General features: G+C 40.2%; 1 long non-coding RNA gene across 2 annotated transcripts; it reads left to right on the top strand.

The window, feature by feature from the left end:
* Nucleotides 1-97: 97 nt before the first annotated feature.
* On the top strand, nucleotides 98-22708 carry LOC125963204 (uncharacterized). Of its 2 annotated transcripts, none has more exons than XR_007475029.1 (4): nucleotides 98-257; nucleotides 18194-18269; nucleotides 19254-19384; nucleotides 22374-22708. It is a non-coding gene; the product is annotated as an uncharacterized LOC125963204 (long non-coding RNA). The 2 variants fall into 2 exon arrangements; XR_007475028.1 differs by lacking the exon at nucleotides 98-257 and adding an exon at nucleotides 16357-17168.
* Nucleotides 22709-24705: the final 1997 nt, after the last annotated feature.

The following is a 24705-nucleotide window of genomic DNA, read 5'->3' as shown; positions in this document are numbered from 1 at the left end:
CCGGGCCTGTGACCACAAAGAGGGACCCGGGGCCAGGACGGGAGCTTGGCGGCGGCAGCTGAGGCCCAGGCCAGGGCCCCTCCCTTCAGCCGCCCGTCTGCCCCGCCCCCGCCGGCGGCGCCGCGCCCCTCCCCCAAGCGCCAGACTAGCGCGGTGCGGGGACCGCGCGCGAAGACATGGGGGAGAAGCTGGAGCTGAGGCTGGAGTCGCTCTTGGGGACCGAGCCTGCCGTCTGCCCGTGGCCGCTGCCGGTCTACGTAAGTACCGCCCGTCCCCTCCTCCCGGACCCCCGCCCCTCTTTCCCCACGGCGCGCGCTGAGCCCACCGAGAAACGGAGCGACTCGAGTCGCCAGACCCTCTTTGGAGCCCCCCTTCCCGCCCCGCCGTGGTTCTCCGCGGCAGTTTCCAGCCCCCGCGCGCAGGGTGGGCAGAGGGGAGCCGGTGCCGTCCGGGGGCGTCGACTCGGCCGCGGGGACCCCGCGCTTCCGAGGGGCGCCTGAGCCGGTCTGCGGTTGGCTCTGCAGGGCTGGGGACCCCGGTCCCCCCGGGCCTGGACTGCCGGCGGGCTTGCCCTTCTGTACTTTAGGATCTGACGTGTAGGGTTTCTTTTTCCTGGTAGTTTATTCTTAGCGCTGTCAACGTGCTTAGTTTTTTTTGTTTTTTTTTTTCAGGTCACCCTTTCCTCCCTCTCTCCAGTTTTTTTGTGTTTCTGTTTCGTTTTGTTTTAGTTAGGCATTTTGTCCCTCTGATCTTGAGTGGGTGGGCTGGCAGGACACTTGGAGAGGAGGCGTTCTGTCCCCTGACCTTGAGTGGCCTTTGGAAAATGACAGGCCAGACGGAAATTTAACTTAATTGATATATAATATTGTATCTGTCCAAGGTGTACAATGTGATGATTGATATATATATATATATATATAGTGTGTGTGAAATGATTACCACAATAAGTTTAGTTAACCTTAATTCACATAATTACAAATGTTATCTTTGTGATGAGAACTTTCAAGATGTACTCTCTTAGCAACTTTCAAACATAAAATACGGTATTGTTAACTGTAGTGACCGAGCTGTACATTACATCACCATTACTCCCTTGTCTTATAACTGGAAGTTTTTACCTTTTGATCGTCTTCCCTCATTTTCCTCACCTCCAACCCCCAGCTCTGGCAACCGTCATTCCATTCTTTCTATCATGAGTTCAGTATTTTAGGTTTCACATATGAGATCATAAAGTATTTATCTTTCTCTGTCTGACATTTCATTTAGCATAATGCCCCCCAAATCCACCCATGTGGTCACAAATAGGCAGATTTCCTTCTTTATCATGGCTGAATAATAGTAGGTTGTATGCATCCCATTTTCTTCATCCATTCATCCACAAAAAAACACTGAGGTTGTTTCCATGTCTTGGCTCCTGTATTGGGTTGGCCAGAAAGTTCATACAGTTAATGAATCCACTGTTCAATAAAACTTGGTGAAAATGAGTCTTTCATTTTTACTTAAAATAAATCTTTGACAAAGCCAGCTAGGCATCCCTTTGCGTAATGGCTTATATCACATTGAAATATTTTAAACATATGAACAGTAATAGCTGAAATGACAAATGTTACTAATATGGACACAATTTATCGAGGAGAATATGTTAGAATATGTTAAAATGCAGATGGACAGTGAAAGAACAAATATAACTTTTAACTAAATATTGTCTTGATATTTAGACCATTGGTTAAAATCATGATAACAGGTTTCATCCATTTCAAGGAAGCAGAATATTTGCAGATCACTTAACATTTACTAGGTATGTTCTCAGTCTGGAAGGATATATTTCACTGACGTGTGTCATTTAATTTAACCACATCCCTCTGTAATAGATAGTGTTATCCCTATTTGCAGATAGGAAGCAGGCTCAGAAAGATTAAGAATGTTACCTAATTCTAGTAAGCAGCCAAACCTAAACTGATCTAATTCCAGGGCAAAGCTCTTTCTGACACATCAGTGTGGGTCTTTATCTCTTTGAGAATTGTTGAACATTAAAAGCCTTCTTCCAGTTAAATGCATAAAGAAACAACGTGAGCAATGACATAACAATACAAGTCTCACGAAATAATTGGTGTGTTTGGCCTTGCTTTTGTTGATTGATCTTTTGCAAAATTGCTTTTCTCTGAGATATTTAAAGTGGACTTTAACTATTTTCTTGGAAGACTTTCCTAAATTATACCTATCAGAAAGCTGCTTTGCTTTAAGGCTGAAGAAAAAATGAAAGCTTACTTAACTACACTTAGGTGCCAGGGTCATACTATGAGCTCTACACCTGCCAGGATTCACGCTAAGATAGATAGGGTGGCTCAGCAAACTGTCCATAGTCCTGTGATTTCTTTCTGATATTCTGAAGTAGAAATAATTTAATAACTGTTCACAAAAGAGAGAAACACTGTTTCTTGGTCCTCCATATCATGCTGCTGTAGGCTAATTCTTTCTCTCTTCTGTCGCCCCTTAGTATAGAGAGTGTGTTTTGGGGACCCTCCTTCACGATCTTCTCCATTCCAAGAGCATCTTACATAAATCCAGGACTTCTCAAGCAGCCAGTTTTGCCAGATGGTCTTAGGGTTGGTTGTACCCATATATGTATAATCCTGAACTTCTCAAGTAAGGTCCTTAGAGAGCATAATGGCTAAGAGAATTGGTGCTGATACCAGACCTGAGTCCAAATACTGCCTATGCCCCTAACTAGCTGTGTAACCTTGGAGAAGTAACTTAAGCCCCTTAAAGGGATTAGATTTCTCACCCGGAAAATGGTGTAATAAATGCATCTTCCTCATATGGTTAGTGTGTAAACTAATGTAACTTGAGATGGTGCATGTTAAGCATTAGCACAGTGCCTGTCTCTTGTTAGTAATACCTGCTTTTATTATTAATTATTCTCTTTGTATTCCCAGTTCCAGCTAGGTGCCTAACATATAATAGTTGTTCAGCACATATTTACTGGATTGAACCAGCTCTGAAATTTAAGCATTGGGTCAACAGCAAAGTAGTCACCCCACCATCATTTCTCCCAGAGAAAGGGAGAATAGATGGAAGCCAGCCATCATACTTTCTTTTCTTATTCTAAACTTCCCATCCAGCCCCAGCAATAAAATAATCTTCCTGAACCCCAACAATTTCAAGAATTTTTCAAATCACACTATTTGAAAATAGTTGGGTTGCCCAGATCTAATATGTCCCAGGACCCCAAGGTCACCAAGCTTATATTAATGAAGTCTAGTTAAGATAAATGATTACAGTTAGTAAACCAACTGCTTATGAGCTCATTGGGCTTTTTAAAATTTACTCTCTGCGCTTCATAGAGACACAAGTATTTTGCTTTTGTAGGACACTCAACAGTCAAAGTAGTCTTTTAAAAAGCACAAATCAGACGCTATTATTGCACTGCTTCTAACCTCTAAAGGCTATCTATTGTAAAGAGATTAAATTTTCAACTACTTAGCCAGGCTTACAGAGACCATGTGCTCTGGGTCACTTACTACATCTTTCCCTGACCTTCATGGGGTTCGAGGCACAGTTGTCTTTTTCAGTCCCTCAGATGCAACAAGCTCTACTTCTTGCTCTCCCAGCTTTAGATTGGCTAATCCATGTACCCAGACCAATTTCCCTCTTATCGTTAAGGTCTCGGTTCAGACGCCACCACTGCTATCTTGACCAAAGAGACCTGCCTCCTCAGTGCCTCTCCATCCCTTTGTCCAGTCGTATTTCTGTCACTGTACAACATTTATTTACATGTTTACTCTGTCTTCCTCCACCACTGGACATTTGCTTAAGAGCAGGGACTTTGTAATTTTTTGCTCACCACTGAATCTTCCAAGGCTTGCAGCACACACTGGCACATAGGTGTGTAGGAAATGTGTGTCTAATAAAGAATAAATACGTGAATGAAAAAAAAAAACTGAAACACTAACACAAGAATATTCTTCTTTCAAAAGAATAATGAAAAATAATTTCATTCAATAAGAGTCATTCTTAGTTACTGATACGTGACTTAGTAGATCCCATTCAATTTAAAATGTTCCCTTTTTTCTGATACTTTCACAAGTCATTGATTAAATGTTGCCCACTTTTAAGGCCAATCTGTGAGACATTATTTAACTTGTCTACTCTAAAGTTCCAGCATTAACTCAGGCGGGGCTTCACCAAGTACTGACCATGTGACCTTGGCCTCTCATTGCCTCAGTTTTCTCATTTGTAACATGGGTATAATAATCGGCTTATTTCATACGCCTATGAGGAGGAGAACTTTACATATGTGTGTGTGTGTGTGTGTGTGTGTGTGTGTGTGTGTGTCTATATATATGTATTTAAACAGTGTCTTAGAATAGTGTCTGGCACATGATAAGCATTATAGAAGTATTGACTGCTGCTACTAGTACTGTTATTATGAGAACTAACTGTTGAGAATAATCCTTCATATAGTGGTTTATTCCACTGAAGGTAAAGGAAACTCATAGAATATTAGAAATCAGATTAAACACAGAAAGCCAGTAAAATATACCAGGAGAGAAGATGATGAGAGTGTGAAAACATAGAGGAGGAGAAAAATGGTTTTTGTATTTCTTTTTCTTTTTTAAAGAAGGAAAGAGCCTAGAAATAGGACAAAAACTATTCATTGGCTATACTGACATGGAGATCGCTGGTGACCTTCATAAGTAAAATTTCAGGACAGTGGGCAGAGAGATTACGGTGAGAGAAGTCAGGTGGATGTAAATTATAGAGTAAGTGGGACGTGAGGAAATGGAAACAATATATGATGATAACAATTTTGAAAAGTTCAGACATGAATTGGCTAAAGAAGATATGCAGGGATTAGAGGAGGAGGGAGGCTTTCGTGTTACACGTACAGTTTTCAACATTTTAAGTTGGAGTTACTAGTCTAGAATGAGGTTGAATTTTGGCAAGAATCATGCATAAGGAGTAGATGGGTTGTAGAAAATGCAGTGCTGTGAAGTACTTGAGAAGATGAGAGAAAATGAAATGCTATCTGTAGTGCACGTGGCCTTTGAACTTGAACTCCTGTAGTGAAAGGGAATACAAAGATCAATGCAAATGCTAATGAATTAACGGATTTGGCAGTGGGCTATTTACTGACTTCTGTGTTCCTAATGAGTTAGGAAGCGCCTCACCAGCTCAGAGTGAAGGAAGTAGAGAGGATGGAGGAAAATTTGAGGAGGGTAGGGAAAGCTTCTAAGAAAATAGTCCTTAAGGAGAATTAGAAAGAACTTACTGTAAGTCAGAGCAATATTTCCAGTCTCGAAAATCCATTTGGAGTTGGTGATTATTAATTTATTGGAATACCAATTTGCCCTGCCACATGAGTTTTCTCCAGCTACCTGGATATAAGTTACACAGAGGCAGAAAAGAATGAGAGATAACAATCGAGGGAAAATACAATTAGTATTTTTTTTTTTTACCGTTTTCCACTTCCCCGCTCCAACTCTGGGGAGCCTTCATGGACATGGCTGCCCTCCCAGCCTCCAGCAGCACTCTGTTATCAAAGAATTCAAAGAAATGGAACATAGGTTTCCAACTTATTAATTTAGCAAAATCAAAAATTGTGTATAATGTTTTCTGTTGGCAAAGATTTTTGCAATATAATTTGGTTCCGTCTTTTGACAAGTAATTTGGCAATGTCTAGCAAGATAAAAATGTTAATAGCTTTTTACACATTAACTCTAATTCTGGAAGCTTATGCCGATAAATAATTTATAATCCAGAAAATTATTATATAAAGATGCTCATTGTCATGTCATTTGTAATAACAAAAAATTGGAAACGCCTTTAATCGTTAACAATAGGAAAACAGTTTAGGAAATTATATCCACTTAGTAGAAAGTGACACAGTTACTATATTATAATTACACGATGATGGAGCAAAATAAAATAATGCTTAATAAAGAAAGAATGAAGAAAGCTGACCTAAAATTGTGTCTTCCTTGTGACAGTAATTATGTAAACATATCAATATTTATTAAAACTTAAAACCAAAATAAAGTTTTAAAAGCTCTGTACCAGTAATGGGGATTTTATGTTTGTTTCAAAATATTTTTTAACATAACTCTTATAATTTTGTTTTGTCTACTCCTTTTCTTAAGAATTTCTGACTCTTACCTCATTTTTCATTTCATAGTTTCAAATAAAGTCAGCAATTTTATCATCAGAGAAGATTAGACTTATTTGACAGTTCATAATTCCAAGTTATTTGGTATAAAAAGACCATATACACTTGTAGGTGCTTTCAAAATAAAATTTCGAGAATTTTTTTTTTTTTTGCTTAGTCTTCCCTGGTATGGAGATGAAGCAAACTACCTAAAATTGCTAGCCATTCTTCTTTCATTTTTCTCATTTTATTGATTTACCTTGCCCTTCACAGAAATGATAACAAATGAGTCTGCAGTTGCATCTGCCAATTTCTTAAATCCTCTATTATCTAAATTATGAAATCATACTAGTATGAATGCTTCCAGTATTTTCAGAGCTCTTTAGTTAGTATACTTTAGCATTCTGTATGAAGTATCTTATGTAAGTGTAAAATTTAGACTCAACTTCTGGAAGCTTTTGATTTCTTAGTTCAAAAGTGAGAGATCCTTAGTTCAGCCATATGATTAACAATTACTTGTATAGGAAGAAGCTCCTAATTTATTGTTTTATGGATACCTGGCAGTTTTCTTGCCATTTCTCGGAAGTTCTCTATTAAACACATTCTCTCTCTTTCTCTCTCTGTCTCTCTCTGTCTCTCTCTCTGTCTCTCTCTGTCTCTCTCTCTGTCTCTCTCTGTCTCTCTCTGTCTCTCTCTCTCCCTCTCTCACACACACACACACACACACACACACACACACACACACACTTGGTGATTAAAAGCACAGATTTTGGCATTATGAAATCTAAGGTTCAATTTCCAGTTCTGTAGTTTCTCGGCCACTTCACTTTAGGCAAGTAACCTAATGTCTCTGAACCTTGTTGTTTTCATCTGTAAAATAGAAATTACAATTATATCAGACAATCCGTAATGATTTTAGAGTTTCAGAGTCAGGTAAAAGCAGGCACTCAGTAAATGGCTAGTGCTTTTATTACTTTATTATTATTTAGGTCTTGGTTTTCCTTGAGTGTGTGAGTCCCCATGATGAAATGTGATTTCCAGTAGATTGAGTAACACCTGTTTTCACCAAAAATTTTAACTGAGTTCATCACTTTCTGTGCAACCCAGATTAGTTTTCTGCCTCTTTTTCTGTGCCGTGTGTAGGTGTTCAGTAGATTTATTTAATAAATGTATGAATGCGTGAACGCGTAGATGAATTTTTAAATGCTTCTTTTTGAGAAGGTAGAACAAATGTGACACAGTAGAACAGATAAGAAAATAATCCATGGAAAAAATGGCAAAGTCATGTATGTGCCCAGGGCCAGCCTAAGAAGAATTGCTTGTTTTTTTTTCTTTTTAGGAAAAATGTGTTGAATAGCTTATTTTAATTATTTTTAGAAGTTAAGTACAGGGACTTCCCTGGCGGTCCACTGGTTAAGACTTCGCCTTCCAATGCAGGGGGCGTGGGTTCAATCCCTAGTCGGGGAGCTATGGTCCCACATGCCTCGCAGCCAAAAAACCAGAAGATAAAACAGAAGCAGTATTGTAACAAATTCAATAAAGACTTTAAAAAGTGGTCCACATCAAAAAAAAAAAGTTAAGTACAAAAATTTGCTGATGATTTATATATTTAGGACCAATAAAATAATGTGAGGTTAGCTGTACTAAAACAGAATGTTGAGCTGCATTCACATTAAGTGACATTATATAGTCTAAATTTATGGAAAACTTCTGAGATGGTGAGTGACCTTTGAGCAGAAAAAGACAGAAGGAGAAATGGCCTTTTCTACATTCTATTGTGCCTCTAAGTAAAATGCTTGGTAATCTAGCTACAAAGCTCTATGTCATTTGGCTTTAGGCACCTACTGTGATTTACCTTGTGAAGATCAGATTTTGCCATGGAGAGGATTTGTAAAAGTATCACACGTTCCAGTACCGTTGGCAACCACAGCTACCAAAAACTCCAATTTAAATTGATGAACCTAATATCAGATGATAGTATCATTTCCTTGTGGGTGTTCTGGGGAAAGGTGGGTAGGAAATGTATACAAGTGAATACTTTATTGACTGAAATAACAATTCATCATTTTGAAAACATAAAATACATTAAAGTTGTTATAGCATCATACATTAATGTTTCACTGTATTTTAGACATGGCCTACAATCAATGTTTTCTGCCCTTTGAAACAGAACCATGCTTGTGGTATGCATTAATCATATAAAAGATGAAACACTGAAAAGAAATTCAGCCTTTAAAGACAATTTGCTTTGATTTATTCAGTGGGTTCTCCTAAAAAGTTAATACCAAGAATTATTGCTTGTTAAATTGGAGTTAGAAATTCTTTCAGAGTTACTTAGTATTTTCTTTAATATCAGTATCAAGGAAGGCAAAGCAAATTTGCATATTTATTAGGAAATACAGGCACATAATCATAAAACAAGAAAACACAACGTTTTTATAGACTTTATTTTTTAGAAGTGTTTTAATTTTACAGAAAAATTGAGAAGATAGTATAAAGTGTTTCCATATACACTATACCCATTTCCCTCTCTGATGATCAACTTATATTAGTATGTTCCATTGTTACAATCAGTGAACAAATATTGATACATTATTGTTTACTATAGTCCATACATTAGTCCAGTTCCTTAGTTTTTACCTAATGTCCTTTTTCTATTCCAGGATTTCATCCAAAACATCACATTATATTTAGTTGCCATGTTTCCTTAGGCTCTTCTTGGGTTTGATAACTTCTCAGATTTTCCTTGCATGACCTTGGCAATTTTGAGTAGTTAGGTTTGCGTAGGATGCCCACTACTAGAATTTGTTTGATGCATTTTTCATGATAATATTGGGATTATGTGTTTTGGGGAGGAAGACCACAAGAGTAGAAGGGTTATTTTGTCAGATCACATCAAGTGTACAAAGTATCAATATGCATTATGAATGCTGAGGTCGACCTTGATCACCAGGCTGAGGTAGTGTTTTTCAGGTTTCTCCATTGTAAAATTACTGTTTTCCCTTCTCCATATTGTACTTTTTGGAAGGAAGTCAATATGCTCAGCCCACAACTGAGGAATGGAGAGTTATGCTTAAGATGGAGTACTACATAAACTATTTGGAATTCTTTTGCACTGGAGATTTATCTATTCTCCCACATTTATTTACATATCCAGTCATTTATTTATATCAGAAGAACTCATGGATTTTTATTTTATACTTTGGGTTATAATCTAATTCTACGTTAGTTACTTTGTTCCTCAAATTGCTCTAGTCCTGACCCTTGTGAACTCTTTTCAGTTCAGTGGCTCGTGTGCCACTCTGAGGTATCCCCATCCTATATATTTTTTTGGAACTTCCTTACTTTCTGACACTATAAGATGGTCTTGTATATAAATCTTGTATATTTACTGCCCCAGTCCTAGAATCAGCTATTTCTTCAAGGATAACTAGGTCTTTTTAGTGGAGAACAGTATTAGACAGCAGGATCTGGGTGTGGGGTGTGCTGATTGCTGCCCGGATGTCATTGCTTCTAGATCTTCTCAGCTGACAGAGCAAAGAGATAACATGTGTGTACATTACCCATGTATATGCACATATCTATAAGCATCTCTACATAACCATGTGTATTAAGGTAATATGAAGCAATATTAAGCTAAACATGAATGTATATTGATGTTTCCAACTTTAATCTGTTACCACAGAGACCATCTTAGCCTCATCTCTTGCTTATCTTTAAATTTCAACTCCAGCAAAACACTTGACTTTTAGAAGTATGGAAATCAAATTGTAGCTACTTTGGGAAGCCACATCATCTAGCAGAATAATTCTGAAAGGGCAAGGTGTGTATCATCAAATTTTAATTTACAGTCAGCAGTACTTTGTAACATCCATAGGCCTCCAGACCTCTGCTTCCAAGAAGATGAAGTAGCCCATTTCTCCCAGGTTCTTCCACTTAAAACTAAAACCCTGAACATAACAACAGACAAACATAGGAAGACACTGAAAGGTGGAAATGAGAAGGCAGACTTAGCTAGGGACTTTGGGACTTGAGGAATAACATGGTGATGAGTCCCCTGTGTTTCCTGTTGCTTCCCATACATCCTGGAGAGGGTATTACAGGAACCCCCAATCAATAACCACCAACAGAACAACAGACGTAAAAGCTTCAAAAAAGAAAACACAAAACCCCCGTTCCCCCTAGCCAAGGTGTGAGGAAAGGGGTTGCCAAAGCAAAGACAGGAAAGCGTTTGGGCAATAATATACACGCTACTGGAGCCAAGTGCCAGTGGAATATTGCACCCGTCCCCTATGTCCTGTGGTTTCAGTTGGGCCAAGCTAGGATTTGATCTTCCACACCACCCCACTCCTGCCCTCCAGAAGAGGCAGCGCTCTGATTCGCCACCAGGGCTGTTTCAGTGTGGTGCAGTGGTGTGCTGAGCCTCCACCCCTTTGCACTAGCAAAGAGACTTTCAAAGGTGGTGCCTGACAGGCTAGTTAACACTGGGCTGCCCCCACACAGTCGTGGGGTCCAATGGTGGGACCTAGCCTCCGTCTCTCCCTGACATCGATAAGAATAGGATGTTACAGGTTGGAGGGAGTAGGCACCCCACTAACCCCCAACACATGGTGCCAGTGAGACCCAATGGGGTGCTGAATCCCCATAACCGTCCTGAGGCAGTAAGACAGAATGAGATGGCACAAGCAGGGCTAGTTGGCAGTTCTCTTCCTCTTCCCCTGGTGTCAGTGGGGCCAGCAGGTAGCTGACCCTCTACCCACACCCGGCATCAACAAGAAGGAATGAAGTGGGAGGAAGGACAGCAAACACTTCACTTCTCCCCTCCCCTGGTGTCAAGAAATCTACTGGGGAGATGAACTTCCACTCGTACTAAAAGGCAACACAATGATATTAATGTTCCCACATTTGGGGGGAAGGTGTCAGGAGGGCCAATAGGATAGCTGAACTTCTACTTGATCTGTCTGCAGTGAGAGAATGTAAGTGCCCACTTTTGCTGGGGTATTGACAGTAGGGCCCAATGGAAATCTGTACGTAACCCCCCAGTCCTCATACTACACCTCCAATAGGATGACTTCCTTCTAAAAAGTAATAATAAAATTAAATGGGATACAGAGTCATGTAATAACTCACAATGTTTAGAATCCAATTGAAAAATACTCATGGCACCAAGAGCCAGGAAATCACAGAATAAATGAGAAAAGACAATAAACCTACACCAGCACTGAGATAAAACATCTATTGAAATTATCAGACAGGGATTTTAAATAAGCTGTCACATAAATGCTTCAGTTAGCAATTATGTGTTCCTTGACGGAAATGGGAAAAATAGAAAATGTAAACAAAGAACTAGAAGTTATAAGAATAAAAACAAATGAGAACAGTAGAACTGAAAAATACAACAATCAAAAAACTGTGCTCAAGAGTAGACTGGAGATTACGAAGCATAGAATCATGAACTTCGAAGAGATCAATACAGTGTACCAAATGTACAGAGAAAAATAGGCTGAGGGGTAGAGATGGGAGAAAGAACAGGATCTCAAGAACTTGTAAACAGTTGACAAGAGCACTAACATTCATATCATCAAAGTTCCAGAATGAAAAAAGAGAGCACGTAGGACTGACAAAGTATTCAAAGAAATAATGACTAAAAAGTTCCCAATTTTTTAGAAGACATAAGCACACATTCAAGAATCTGAGCAAATCCAAAGAGGAAAAACACAAAGGTATCCTTGTCAAGACGCGTCATAATTAAACTTCTGAAAAGTAGAGACAAAAAAAATCTCGAAAGTGGACAGGCAGAAACGATGCATCACTTACTGAGAAACCAATTCCAATGACAGCATATTTCGTGTCTAAAATTATGGAGTCAGAAGCATTGACATAACATTTTTCAAGTAGTAAAAGAACTCTCAGCCACAAATTCACACTTTTTATATCCACTTTCTTGTTTGACTTATATTAATGGACTACTAACTCATCTTTCTATATCTGGGTCTGCCATCACACTTCTCCAAAAATCTAGTCACAGTATTTCCAGAGTGATCTTTCTGAAAAAGAAGCAAATTTTTCTTATAAAAATACCTGACTGTGTTATGAAACTTTTCTCTCTTCTAAGTTACCAGGTAAAACCCTTCAACGGATTCCCATCTTTCTTGGAGTAAAAGCTCCCATCCAAACTCTCTTTGTCCTTTTGGGCTGCTGTAAGATTATCCTGCAGGTTGGGTGGCTCCTAAACAACAGGAATTTTTTTTCTCACGGTTCCGGAGGCTGCAAGTTCAAGAATAGGGTGCCAGTATGGTCAGATGAGGGCCCTCTTCTGAATCACAGACTTCTCATTGTATCCTCACATGGCAGAAGAGCTTAGGGAGCTCTGTGGGGTCTCTTTTATAAGAGCACTAATACCATAATCATTTCCCAAAGGCCCCACCTACTAATACTATCAGCTACGGAAATGAAGATTTCAACGTATGAATTTGGAGGGGAACAGAAAGACTAGACCATAGCACTTACTATCCATACATGGACCATGCATGATCTGGCTTCTACCACCCTCTCCATTGTCTTCTTTTCCTACACTCCAGTGAGCATTTCTCTTTTTTTTTTTTTTTTTTTTTGCGGTACGCGGGCCTCTCACTGTTGTGGCCTCTCCCGTTGCGGAGCACAGGCTCCGGACGCGCAGGCTCAGTGTCCATGGGTCACGGGGCCTAGCCGCTGCGCAGCATGTGGGATCTTCCTGAACCGGGACACGAACCCGTGTCCCCTGCATCGGCAGGCGGACTCTCAACCACTGCGCCACCAGGGAAGCCCCAGTGAGCATTTCTTATACTGATTATGAATGGAACTCCTTTCTGGACTGATCCTTAACCATTCATTTCCTGGCAGCCATGAATTTATCTTCTCTTTTCCTCAAAACTTCACCCTTCCTTCATGTTACATATCCATTTCAATTGCCTTCTACAGGAAGCCCTACTGATATTGCCCATATACTACTGTCCACAGCATGAATTAAGGTCTTACCGTGTCTTCCTATAGCACTCTGTAATATCTTTTACGGTAACTGTGGATTTTCTTATTTGAGTGTCACAGTACATTGAATTCTAGGTGGCACTCTAATGATTTTAGTAGCAGTAACACTGGTGCCTAGTTTAACCCGTGACATACTTTAGGTGTTCAATAAATGTTTGTTGAATGAGTGAATGAATGAATGGTCAATTTGAAATCTTAATCATGTTACTTTTCCAAAATCTGTTAAAAGATACCACCGTTTTCCAGAAGATTAGGGATTGAGGACCTTAAACTTGATTTAACAGAGGAAATTTTTACTCATACATCATGCTTAAATACCTCAAAGTAAAACCATAAACCCAGGAATTTAAGGTTATCCATTTGGACTTTCAAGCCAATAATTGCTATCTCCGGCCCCGACTGTATTAGATGGTTTCGATCCTCCACTCATATCTCCCCAGCACTCATCCTTCCAGTATATGCTGATAGAATCATGCTGCCACCTGCAATTATCCACCTTTGGGCAGGCCAGAAGTGTACAGGAGTTAATGTATCTGGGTGTAGCTTTCAACCAAGGACAGAGGGGACTGGAAGGTAAGTACTTCAAGTTTCTCACCGATTCTTGGGATAACTCTGAGACATGTTCCGTAGAGTTTCACAGAACTCCCCTGAAGTACTGGCAGCAGTTCCCTGCAGGAGTAATTTTTATTCGGTAATGCACCTCTGTTGACTGCCTTCCATGCCTCCATTCTCAATTCCCACTCCACTTCTGAGTTTTCTGGAAGCACCTCCCAGATGAGCAGTTTGCACTCAAATTATTGCCTCAAGTTCTGCTTCTAGGGGAATTCAATTGATAGACTCCTAACAACCCAGTGCTCCTTACAGAGCCGTCACTGGTACAAGTACCAAGGCACGGCACATTCCGTATCACTCCTCCTAAATCCTAATATTTTTAAACAGATAGGAAAGAGCATGACCTTGAAGAGAAAAGGAGTTTATATGAGGATGGCCAATGGATAAAGGGAAGGAGAGACAGTGCCATTTGTTTTCCATTAATGATAGTGTGAAATGTATGGGCAGATGGTCTAACAGGTGTGACTATAATTTGAGGAGCCTGCTCCCTTGGTTACAGACGACTGCTGTTGTTATTATTATGGAACCACAACCTCCTGACTTTATTGTTTCACTTGATGTAACCTTCTCCTTTACCCTTAAATCTTTCTGCATCACTGAATTGCAGCCAATAGATTTATTTTCTCCCTATGGCTCCATCACAAAAAAAGACACACACGTGCGCGCGCGCACACACACACACGCGCGCGCACACACACACACACAGAGTTTTGTGTATGCTAGTGCTAGAAAAGACAAGCTCATGGTGCATGTATGCAATGGATATTGTACATTACAGGTCTCTGTGAAATAGTCTTCTGCAGGTTCCTATCTTTATTTTATGAGTAATTAACTTTAGAAAAGTTAATTTCCTGAAGATCTTGTTGAAGACTGAAGAAAGGAAGTAAATTGTAAAGAAAAAGACTTTGAAACTTGCCCTTTTTGCCCTCTCTTTGTGTCTTAATGAACAAAGGATAACTGGGCCTTTTTTGAAGCCTTTGCTTGAGTTGAAGACACAAAATGCAACCTGTAGTCTTATCATAATATGTTCAGTTCATGAGTACACAAACTTATAAACCATGAATTTCCCTAAAGTTATTATACCATTTAGAAGATGTTTGCTTGGACGTTTACTTAAAACCAAACCATTGAGGTTTATATGTCCAAATAATTTCCTTCTCTCTTGCTGTCTCCATTTCAGTTTCGTGAGTTTCTGGGAAGGCCTGGTTTCCCCAAAGGAACGATTTCTGGTAGAAGTCTGAAGGTCTGACCCAAGAAAAACAAATCCAGTACAGCCAATGAATTGAGGACAAGAAGGTTTCCAATCAGGTAGGAACATTTAATCTCATACATTACGATCACCTTAAGTAAGGTGTGCTGATAGCTGGATATGATTTAACTGCTTGGAAAAAGATGCATATATATTATATAACCTACCCCACAAGGAAGGTGTTCTCAATTCCCTTAGAGGTTGTGGTGTTTATCAGAGAGTGCCTTGGGGGAAAATGAATACAATAACAGTATGATGCTTTTTTTTTTTAATTTTTAGCTCATTGTTGCCAAGTACACTTGGTGATCTTGGTGCCTGTGGTTGAATCCCAGGAGGTTAGACATGTGGAACAGCACATTAACCCTCTTTAGTATTTTCTCCCAAGACAAATCATTTTTATAGGTTGTCTCCATGGTCTTCTAGTTGCTTATCAAAATTAAGCATCAAGTCTTCTAAGTGAGCAATAGCCCCAGTCAGTGTGAGGAAATCAGCTTGGTTCTTATTGGGGCACAGCTTCTTGGTCTTGGCACAAAGTGAGTTCACATAGGGAGTTAGAAGGAGGAGAATGGGGCATGTGAAAGGGGAGTTCTGTGTTCTCATTTACCTATGCATGTTGAAACTCCACTAACAGCTTTATTTTCATTAGCAATTTGTGACAAAAACTTAGGGTAAAGGGAATAATGAAGCTGTCCCATTATATGGCAGGACAAAAGATAGTAGTGACATCAAAATCAGGGCCTATCCATCTCGTTTGCAGTTATATACTGAGTGTTTAGCATAGCATTTGACCCCTCATCAGTATTCAATAAGAGGATGCGTGTTGAATGACTTAGGGATGAATTCATGAACGAAAAAATTTAATATGGTAGAAAATGTGTTTTATCCTTGTATTTTCGTGTGTTGACTTTTGTATTTCAAGACCCAGCACTGTAACTGACCCACGGAATATAAGCAATAAAATTGGTTGAAAGAATGAATGAGTCCCCACTATTCTAAGAATAATTTTAAGACCAACACAGACCCCACATCTGCCAGAGGTATCCAGAGGTGAAAGCCTGGATCTCAGCTAGTGGTAGAGCTGACAGAATTTATCTAGTTTTCATAATTTACAGCCCATCCCATTACATTTAGGCATAGTACCTACATGAGCCATACAATTAAATGTTGACTGAAAAACAATGCATAACCTAGAAATTGAGAATTATGTTTTATGTGGAGGACATAGTGAGGACTGAAGTCAGGAGACAGCCTCTCAGATAGCTCTGAGGGACTGTTCTGAAGAGGTAAGGGAGGGCACAGGGTATTTAGAGGTTCTTGCAAAAAAAAAAAAAAACCAGGTAGTTGGAACATCAAAAGATTACTGTTAATTAAAGAAACTAGACATCTTAAGTTAATAAATGTAGCACTTTTCTATATATGGTGAGATGCAAGAATCTGGTCTCCTGGAAATCAGTCCCTTGATGTTCACTTTAATTATCTAGGGCCAGTATCCTGTTTTCTCCATCCTGAATCCCCTCAGGGTGCGGCTTTGGGTGTGGCTTCAGTGGCTGATGGCTTGATGGCTATAACATCCTGTGTTACTGATAAGGCTGGCTACCTTCTTTCTCCACATAAATGACTTGAATATGGATAGTAAATCTGTGGATTTGCAAAACGTAATTCTTGGAGCATTTTTATAAGGACAAAGTTAAGGCAATTTCAGAATCACTAGCGGCTAAAATTGCTATTTACACTTTTCCACTGGTAGGTAGTCATCTGCTGTTGCTGTCTTCAGTAATCTGCTGTTGCTGTATTCCCAAGGGATAACAAAAACCATTGAATTCAAGAAAGAAATGTAAAATCTAGCACAATGCAGCTTCCACAAAACCAAACACACAAACACACACCCAACTCTCGCAGATATGAAGTAGTAATCTAAAATAGAATCCTGGAACTAATTGCAAAACAAGAGCAAATGTACTCCTATTGGATCATTTTATTCTTTTATTAATGTTTGATACATATATGTATTTATTATTAAAATTCAAAGTTGCTATATGGGCCGCGCGCGAAGACATGGGGGAGAAGCTGGAGCTGAGGCTGGAGTCGCTCTTGGGGACCGAGCCCGCCGTCTGCCCGTGGCCGCTGCCGGTCTACGTAAGTGCCGCCCGTCCCCTCCTCCCGGAACCCCGCTCCTCTTCCCCAACGGCGCGCGCTGAGCCCACTGAGAAACGGAGCGACTCGAGTCGCCAGACCCTCTTTGGAGCCCCCCTTCCCGCCCCGCCGTGGTTCTGCGCGGCAGTTTCCAGCCCCCGCGCGCGGGGTGGGCAGAGGGGAGCCGGCGCCGGCCGGGGGGCACAGACTCGGCCGCGGGGACCCCGCGCTTCTGCGGGGCGCCCGAGCCGGTCTGCGGTTGGCTCTGCAGGGCTGGGGACCCCGGTCCCCCCGGGCCTGGAATGTCGGCGGGCTTGCCCTTCTGTACTTTAGGATCTGACATGTAGGTTTCTTTTTCCTGGTAGTTTATTCTTAGCGCTGTCAACGTGCTTAGTTTTGTTTGTTTGTTTGTTTTTTTCAGGTCACCCTTTCCTCCCTCTCTCCAGTTTTTTTGTGTTTCTGTTTTGTTTTGTTTTAGTTAGGCATTTTGTCCCTCTGATCTTGAGTGGGTGGGCTGGCAGGACACTTGGAGAGGAGGCGTTCTGTCCCCTGATCTTGAGTGGCCTTTGGAAAATGACAGGCCAGACGGAAATGTACACAGGCGTCGGGTGATTCCAGAAATGCAGGGTGTCGGGCTAGGTGGGCGCCCGGCCTCTCGTCCCCCGTGGCGGCGTGGTGCGCGTGTTCCTTGTGTCAGGGTTTACGCTTGGGCCCCGCAGCCCACCTTCCGAAGGGAAAGCGCAGCGGGCGCCTTGGGCCGGCGCCTTTGGGGCGCCCTTTCGTGCGCTCGGCTTGCGGGGGACCGGCCTCCAGGCGACCCGGCGGGGAGGCCCGCGCGACCCGGCCCTCGCGCGGGCTCCGTGTGTGTCAGTTTGTGGAAAGTGTGTCGCGGCCGGGGTCGGGGTCGGGACTCTGGGACCACCTGGGAGCCGATGTAGAGGGATGTGATTTCCATTTTCAAGGCGCATTCATCCTATGCAGGGAGACAGCCTAACATAAAATTTGCCTAACAAAAAATATATTAACAGGTGGAAAGACTATCTCCCAGTTGAACAGCGGATGCCTGGGACTCATTTCATTGCTTTCAAAGTTCCTTTAAAAAAGGTGAGCAAAAGTTAATACCGTATTCTTCCAGAAATCTGAATTCACCATATAGAGCCGTGGCTCTCAAGCCCGTCCTACTCCATTTTCCCTTTTTATAGCAAATACTTTTTAATACCTCTTTTACTACCCAGAAATGGGATTCATAGACAAATACAACCAACTTTTGTACTTAATTAAAAAACAAAAAAACAATGCAATGCCCTAACTATAAATAAAGAATAAAGTAATTTATAAGAAAGTAATATGTATCTCAGTATGTAAATGTTTGGGGATGACTATACTAGAAATAAAGAAATAGTCAGTTACTTGTACCATGAATGCAATAAACTATGGACTTTGATTGGTAATGATGTGTCAGTGTTGGTTCATGAATTCTAACAAATGAAGCACACTGGTATGGCATGTTGATAATGGGGAAGGCTGTGTGGGATGAAGGAGAGAGGGTATAAGTGGGAACTGTGTACATTTTGCTCAGTTTTGCTGTGAATCTCAAAACTGCTCTAAAACGAGTCTACTAATTTAAAAAAAAGTATGTGTTGCTGACACTTGAATAACCAAAGAGATCAATGGAACAGGGTACATGTATAAGCCAAATACATGAAAGAATATTTAGCAGTGAAAGCCATCCTTCCTATATGTAGATATTCAAGAAGTATTTATTTCTGTGTCTATTTTCAGGCACTCTGCTTGGAGCTGGCAATACAGTGGTAGGCAAAATGGATGTGGTCCCTGCCTTCTGGGAGTTCAGAGTCAGGTTAGGAGACCAACATGAAATAAACAAACACAGAAATAACTATATAGAAGTGAGCTTATTTTCTTCCGTCTAATCTCTCTGGAAGAAAGGATTGTAATATCGCTTGTAAACTCCAGAGGAGGAAACTTTACTTTGAATCTCATATGTTAGCATCACAGGGTTTGAATAAATGGATAATGTAGTACAGGATTTTAAACATATGTTCTTCCTTATTTTATTCTTTCTGACAGAGTTTTGAAAAGAATCTTGCTCCAGAAGAACGTTTCTCCCCCTTGGATCTCTTAACAAAATCCAAGGACAGAATGAAGAACTTGGGCTGATTATTGACTTAACAAATACTCGCCGCTATTACAAGCCAGAGGTAAATGGAAGCCGTAATTGAAAATGACCTTCTTTCTGATACTGTAATAATTCATAGTAGTTCAGTAGTTATCATCTTATGCTAAGGTGAATCCTTCTCTCGTGGGTTCAAAAAGGGAAGCTAGTGGTTTCCTTAAATACACGTTTGTAATTGCTGTTTCAAAATGAGATTAAAGATATGAATTGAACTATAGTATTTGGCAGTAGGCTCTAGATATGCTTAAGAAATTCTATAAGCTTCCATGTTCTATATTTTGAAAATGAAGTAAACTTTTAGTAGTTACAGTAGTATCCTAAAAAGAAAGAAAGGTATGTCCATTATGTCTTTAGCACTTATTTTAAGCAGTTGCCTGAGCGTGTTTAAGCATCACTGTAAAAGACAATTGTTCTCTAAGTTTTATGCTTCCTTTTCCACATGCCTTCTGATATAGTACAGAAACCCATAGATTCTCTTGGCCCACGTAGGACATTCCAGTGCAAAAGAATTATCCTTCTTCTGACCTGTTCCATGGCCTTGGGAGACAGTAACACCTAATGTCTTTTAGTATTTATAGAGCAGTTTGCCATTTAGAAAGTTCTTTCATATCCATTGACTTAGTTAATCTTCACAGCAATCCTTTGCTCTTGAAGTGGAAGTAGTACTGCTATCTCCTACTGAGTGCTTACCCTGCACTAAGCTCAGAGGATAGACAACTACAATTACTAATTTTACAGACGATGAAACTGACTCTCGGAAAAGGAAGAATTGAAATTTCAGCTCTGTTATTCCTTTCTTTTATTGTGGTAAAATATAGAGAAATCATATTTATTTTAACCATTTATAAATATGCAGTTCAGTGGCATTAAGTACAGTTACAGTGTTGTGTAACCATCACCGCTGTCTATAACCAAAACTTTGTCATCATCCTCGACAAAAACTCTGTAACCATCAAACAGTAACAACCCCATTTTCCCTCCCACCAACCCTTGGTAACCTCTATTCTACTTTCTGTCTCTGTGAATTGGCCTATTCTAGGTACCTCGTGTAAGTGGAATCTGCAGTATTTGTCCTTCTGTGTCTGGCTTATTGCACTAGACATCATGTTTTCAAGGTTTATCCATGTGATAGCACGTAACGAAATGCCGTTTCTTTTTTGGCTTAGAAAATCGCATTGTGTGTATATAGACCATAGTTTGTTATTCAACGGTTGATTGACACTTGGTTGTTTTCCGCCTTGTAGGTATTGTGAATCATGCTGCTATGATCATTGGTGTACAGATATTTGTGCAAATCCCTGCTTTCAGTTCTGTTAGATGTGCAGCGTAGGTAGTAGCAGAGTTGTTGGATCATACGGTAGCTCTACACTTAACCTTTGAGAAAGTGCCAAACTGTTTTCTACAGTGTCGTCTTGTTTTTAAACAATTATCACAAATTTTAAGCATATACAAAAGTATAAAAATACTGTGAGTGTTCCCTGTATACCCATGAACTCATCCAGCTTTCTTATTTACCAACTGATGGCTGTCATGTTTTATCTGTACCCCTACCTGTTTCACCCCATTCCATATTATCTTGAAGCAGCTCCGAGACAGCATGTAATTACACCTGTACGTTTTTGGTACGTGCATTTACAATATAGGACTTTTATTCCTTAATATCATTTTTTAATATTAAATACCCAGGGAGTGCTCAAATTTGCAGTTGTCTCCTAAACGTCATAAAAAATTGTTTATAAGAATTTTGAATTAGATCCCAATAAGGTCCACACTTTGCCGTGGATTGTTAGGTCTCTGAAGTCTTGTTTAATCTATAGGTTCTCCCTCCATGTCTCTCTCACTTTTTTTTTCCTCCTTGAATTTTGTTTTTAAAGAAACCAGGTAATTTGTCCCATCTAGATGTCGATGATTACATTCCATGTGTTGGTAACATAGTCTTCAGTCCTTTTATTTCCTGTAAATTGGTAGTTGATCCGAATGAAGCTTGCATGTTTTGTTTTGGCGAGACAGTTTCATAGGTGATGATGTGTTCTTCCATGGAGACATATATAATTGTGTCTTTCTGTGGTATTAGCAGTCACTGATGATTCATAGCTACATCCATTAATTCAGTTGAGGCTTCAAAGAATGGTGAATTCTGTTGTTCTTTTTTTCACTTATTAGCTGGGTATATTTGTACGAGGAGAAGATTCCCCTCATCAACTGTTTGGTTGCCCAGTTGTAGAGGCATGATTCTCTTCTTTTATTTAACAGTTTTCAGAATAATGAGTTGATTCACAAATATCCTCCAGTGGTGAGCAGTTTTGTAAAATTTTATTTATTCCTATCACCGTGGACTCCGTTACAGTTATTATTCTAACTGAGGCCCTGTCTTTGGCCAGTTGGAGCTTCTCGGTGACTCCTGAGTCCTTTTGACATGACATCAGTTGTTTCTAGACTTTTTCAGTGGTCAGAGCTAGGAAATATGTATGTTTGTTTTTAATATTTTTAAAATATGTCATAGGTTCCTGCTGCTGCTTTCCATTTAAATTCAGAACTAGAGAATTTTCACTTATCCTTTTCTGTCTTCTATTGATAGTCTACTTTCTCCCACCTCAAGAATACCAGTTCTCAACAATGCCTGAAATTGCCTCTATTTCCTAATTCGAATCCAAGTTCTTCTGACTCTGTTCTACTACTCTCCTGAAATCACAGCCGCTTTATGGCCCTTGAAATGTAAGATAGAACATAAGTGTAGGTAGAACTGTTTATATCATTTTGAGTTACATGTGCATTCATTCACATAGATTTGCTTTTCCTGTTGCATGCCTGGTGACTGTCCGTTCTGCAGTTTTAATGAAAAATCAAGTGATAATTACTGGTTAAAGCAGCTTTGGAAAAAATGGCTCTCATCAGAATGACTGACATACAAAGTTTAATGTACTCTCCTGGTTTATAGTCTGCCTTCTCTAATTAATTTTTTATTCTTTCCCTACAAAGGAAATAATACATATTTTCATGGTTTTGCCTTATAGGACTTACCAGAAACTATTCCTTATTTAAAAAGTTGTACAATTGGGCATCAGGTGTCAGATGACGACGCTAGTTTTAAATTCCAGTGTGCTGTTAATGGGTTTCTGAAAGAACATAAAGATAACGGTGAGTTGCTTTTGTTTTTGTTTTTGTTTTTCCTTTACCTGAACTTTGGTATGCATTTTGAGTGGGCTTGGGGGTTTTTAACATTTTTAATAGTTCTGACATTAGTGTCAAGTTGTGTTTGGTAACATTAAGGTGGAAATGTCAGATGGTGCTAATAGAGTACGGTGTTTTTCCTGTTTATGGTCACAAACAATTTAGTTTAGTTTGGAAAGTGATATTTGTGAGAAATATGAACTGAGCTAGCTTACTTATCTCTTTTTTAAAAAGTTGAATGGAAAATACATAAAAACATAAAAATGTTCTTTTGTCCTATTTATTGGTTGAGAGGTGGAAGAAAAGGTTAAGACTCTCGGGTTCTTAGCGTACATAAAAGAGAAAACAAAAAGCAAAGGTTCCGAGTGAGACAGATCCCTAGAAGCAAAACAAAACAGAGTGGACCAGAAGAGCGGCTTCCTCATCATATATGTGTTGAAGATATTTTTGCCGCTTTTACACTTCGGTGCAAGTGAGGAAGAACACTACCACCTCTTATTCTTATCTTCAGACAGGAAGAACTTAAAAGGCTGGTGTTTTCTTGTTTCCGCTTTAAGATCTACTCTGTTGATAGTAGGTCTTAATAGCGTGTGAATTTTAAGGATCCACTTGCCTATTTCTAGCATCTAACTATCAGAAGGAACGTGGTGTTTGCCATGTTTCAAGACTGAGGAATCTTTTGTCTTTGGAACACCACTGACGCCCATGTGAAAGTGTTCATTTTGTCCTCTTTCTAAATTTAGCCTGAGGAGTGTGCACTTTATTAAATAAACGTAACAGACAGTAAATATTCCGTGCATATATAAAATGATGCACGTATATACATAAAACAGGGAGTAGGGGAGAAGGAATAGAGATGGAGGTGGGAAGATAGGGGATAGGAGGCGAGAGAGAGAGGGAGAGACGGGCATTTCAAGATAAATTTTCATTCTATAACCGGGTTGCTTAATGCAGGTACTAGCTCTTAAATATCTTAAGCCCTCTTCACAGATCTTCCGTGTACTTTAGCTTTAAAACTTGAGAGGCTTGGCCTGTCCCGTGATAACCAGGGTGTCTAGAAAGGAGGCAAATTATCTGATTTGTTTAAACTGTAGTCACAGAAATGTTCCCTCTTAAGATGTTAGGGCGCAGCTGCCGGCCTACTCACTTCCTCCAGGCTCCTTTGTGTGTGTTCTGTCTGTTCCGCGTGGGCTAGAAGATCCTTACAAGTGCATGAGAACACGTTTGTAAACCTTGATTGTTCACATGTTATACCAAGTGTAGTCCATTGCATATGCTGACTCCTCTGTGGGTCTTCTGCATGCAGTGGGCTAACTTCACCATGCTGTCTGCCATTGCAGTCTCAGGACCTTAGTTATGATCCATTGGTGACTCTCCTCTGCTGTAAGGCCCTCGCACAGGTACCAGGCTCACTGATAATGAGGAGGAGACTATACTATGCACTCCCTAGAATTGGTAGAGACTCAGAAAATAAATTGTTTCAGTAAACACCGAGAGCCTTATAGGTTTGTTGTTAGGGCACGGGGATACAGAGGTGAGTAGAAGTCTTTGTTCAGTAGCAACTTACAGTTATCTAGGAAGAGAAACATGTAGTGAGTATAAGTGGGTTAATTATGATAAAAGAATCAAGTGCAGCAGGAGCATAGAGGAGAAATTGAGGAAGGCCTGACTGAGGAGACAGCGTTTGAGCTGGGCTTGGGGGAAGAGGATTTTGCCGGAATGAGGAAAGGACAGCCCAGGTATTGGGGACAGGTACAGAAGGCACAGGGCTTGAACTTGTGCTCTGGAGGGGCAGCCTCTGGTGTGACTAGAGGGTAGTGTGAAAGGGCAAAGAAGTCATAAATTGATTTTCAGCAAATATTTGTATAACACCTTCTAAATTGAAGGCACTGTTCTAGGAAGTAGGAAGAGAACAAAGTTCTTGCCCTTACGTACTTTCCATTGTAGTGGGGGAGAGAGATGAATAAATAAGTCAATATATGGAGTGTCAAGCGGTGGTAAATGCTTTGGAGAATAACAAAAGAAGATGAAGAGGTGAGGGAATGTGGTAGGTGATCAGGGAAGTCCCCTCTATTAAGATGTCGATTGAGCAGAGCCTTGAAGTGAGAAACAAGCCATTGGCTATCTGGGAGAGTGGAGATGGGGTGGGAGGGTGTGTTCTGGGAGAGCGGAGAT

The sequence above is a fragment of the Orcinus orca genome, unplaced genomic scaffold (genome assembly GCF_937001465.1).
Source record: "Orcinus orca unplaced genomic scaffold, mOrcOrc1.1 scaffold_392, whole genome shotgun sequence".
Taxonomy (NCBI): Eukaryota; Metazoa; Chordata; class Mammalia; order Artiodactyla; family Delphinidae; genus Orcinus; species Orcinus orca.
The sequence above is the reverse complement of the archived record's forward strand: the minus strand, read 5'-3'. Positions and strand labels throughout refer to the sequence as shown.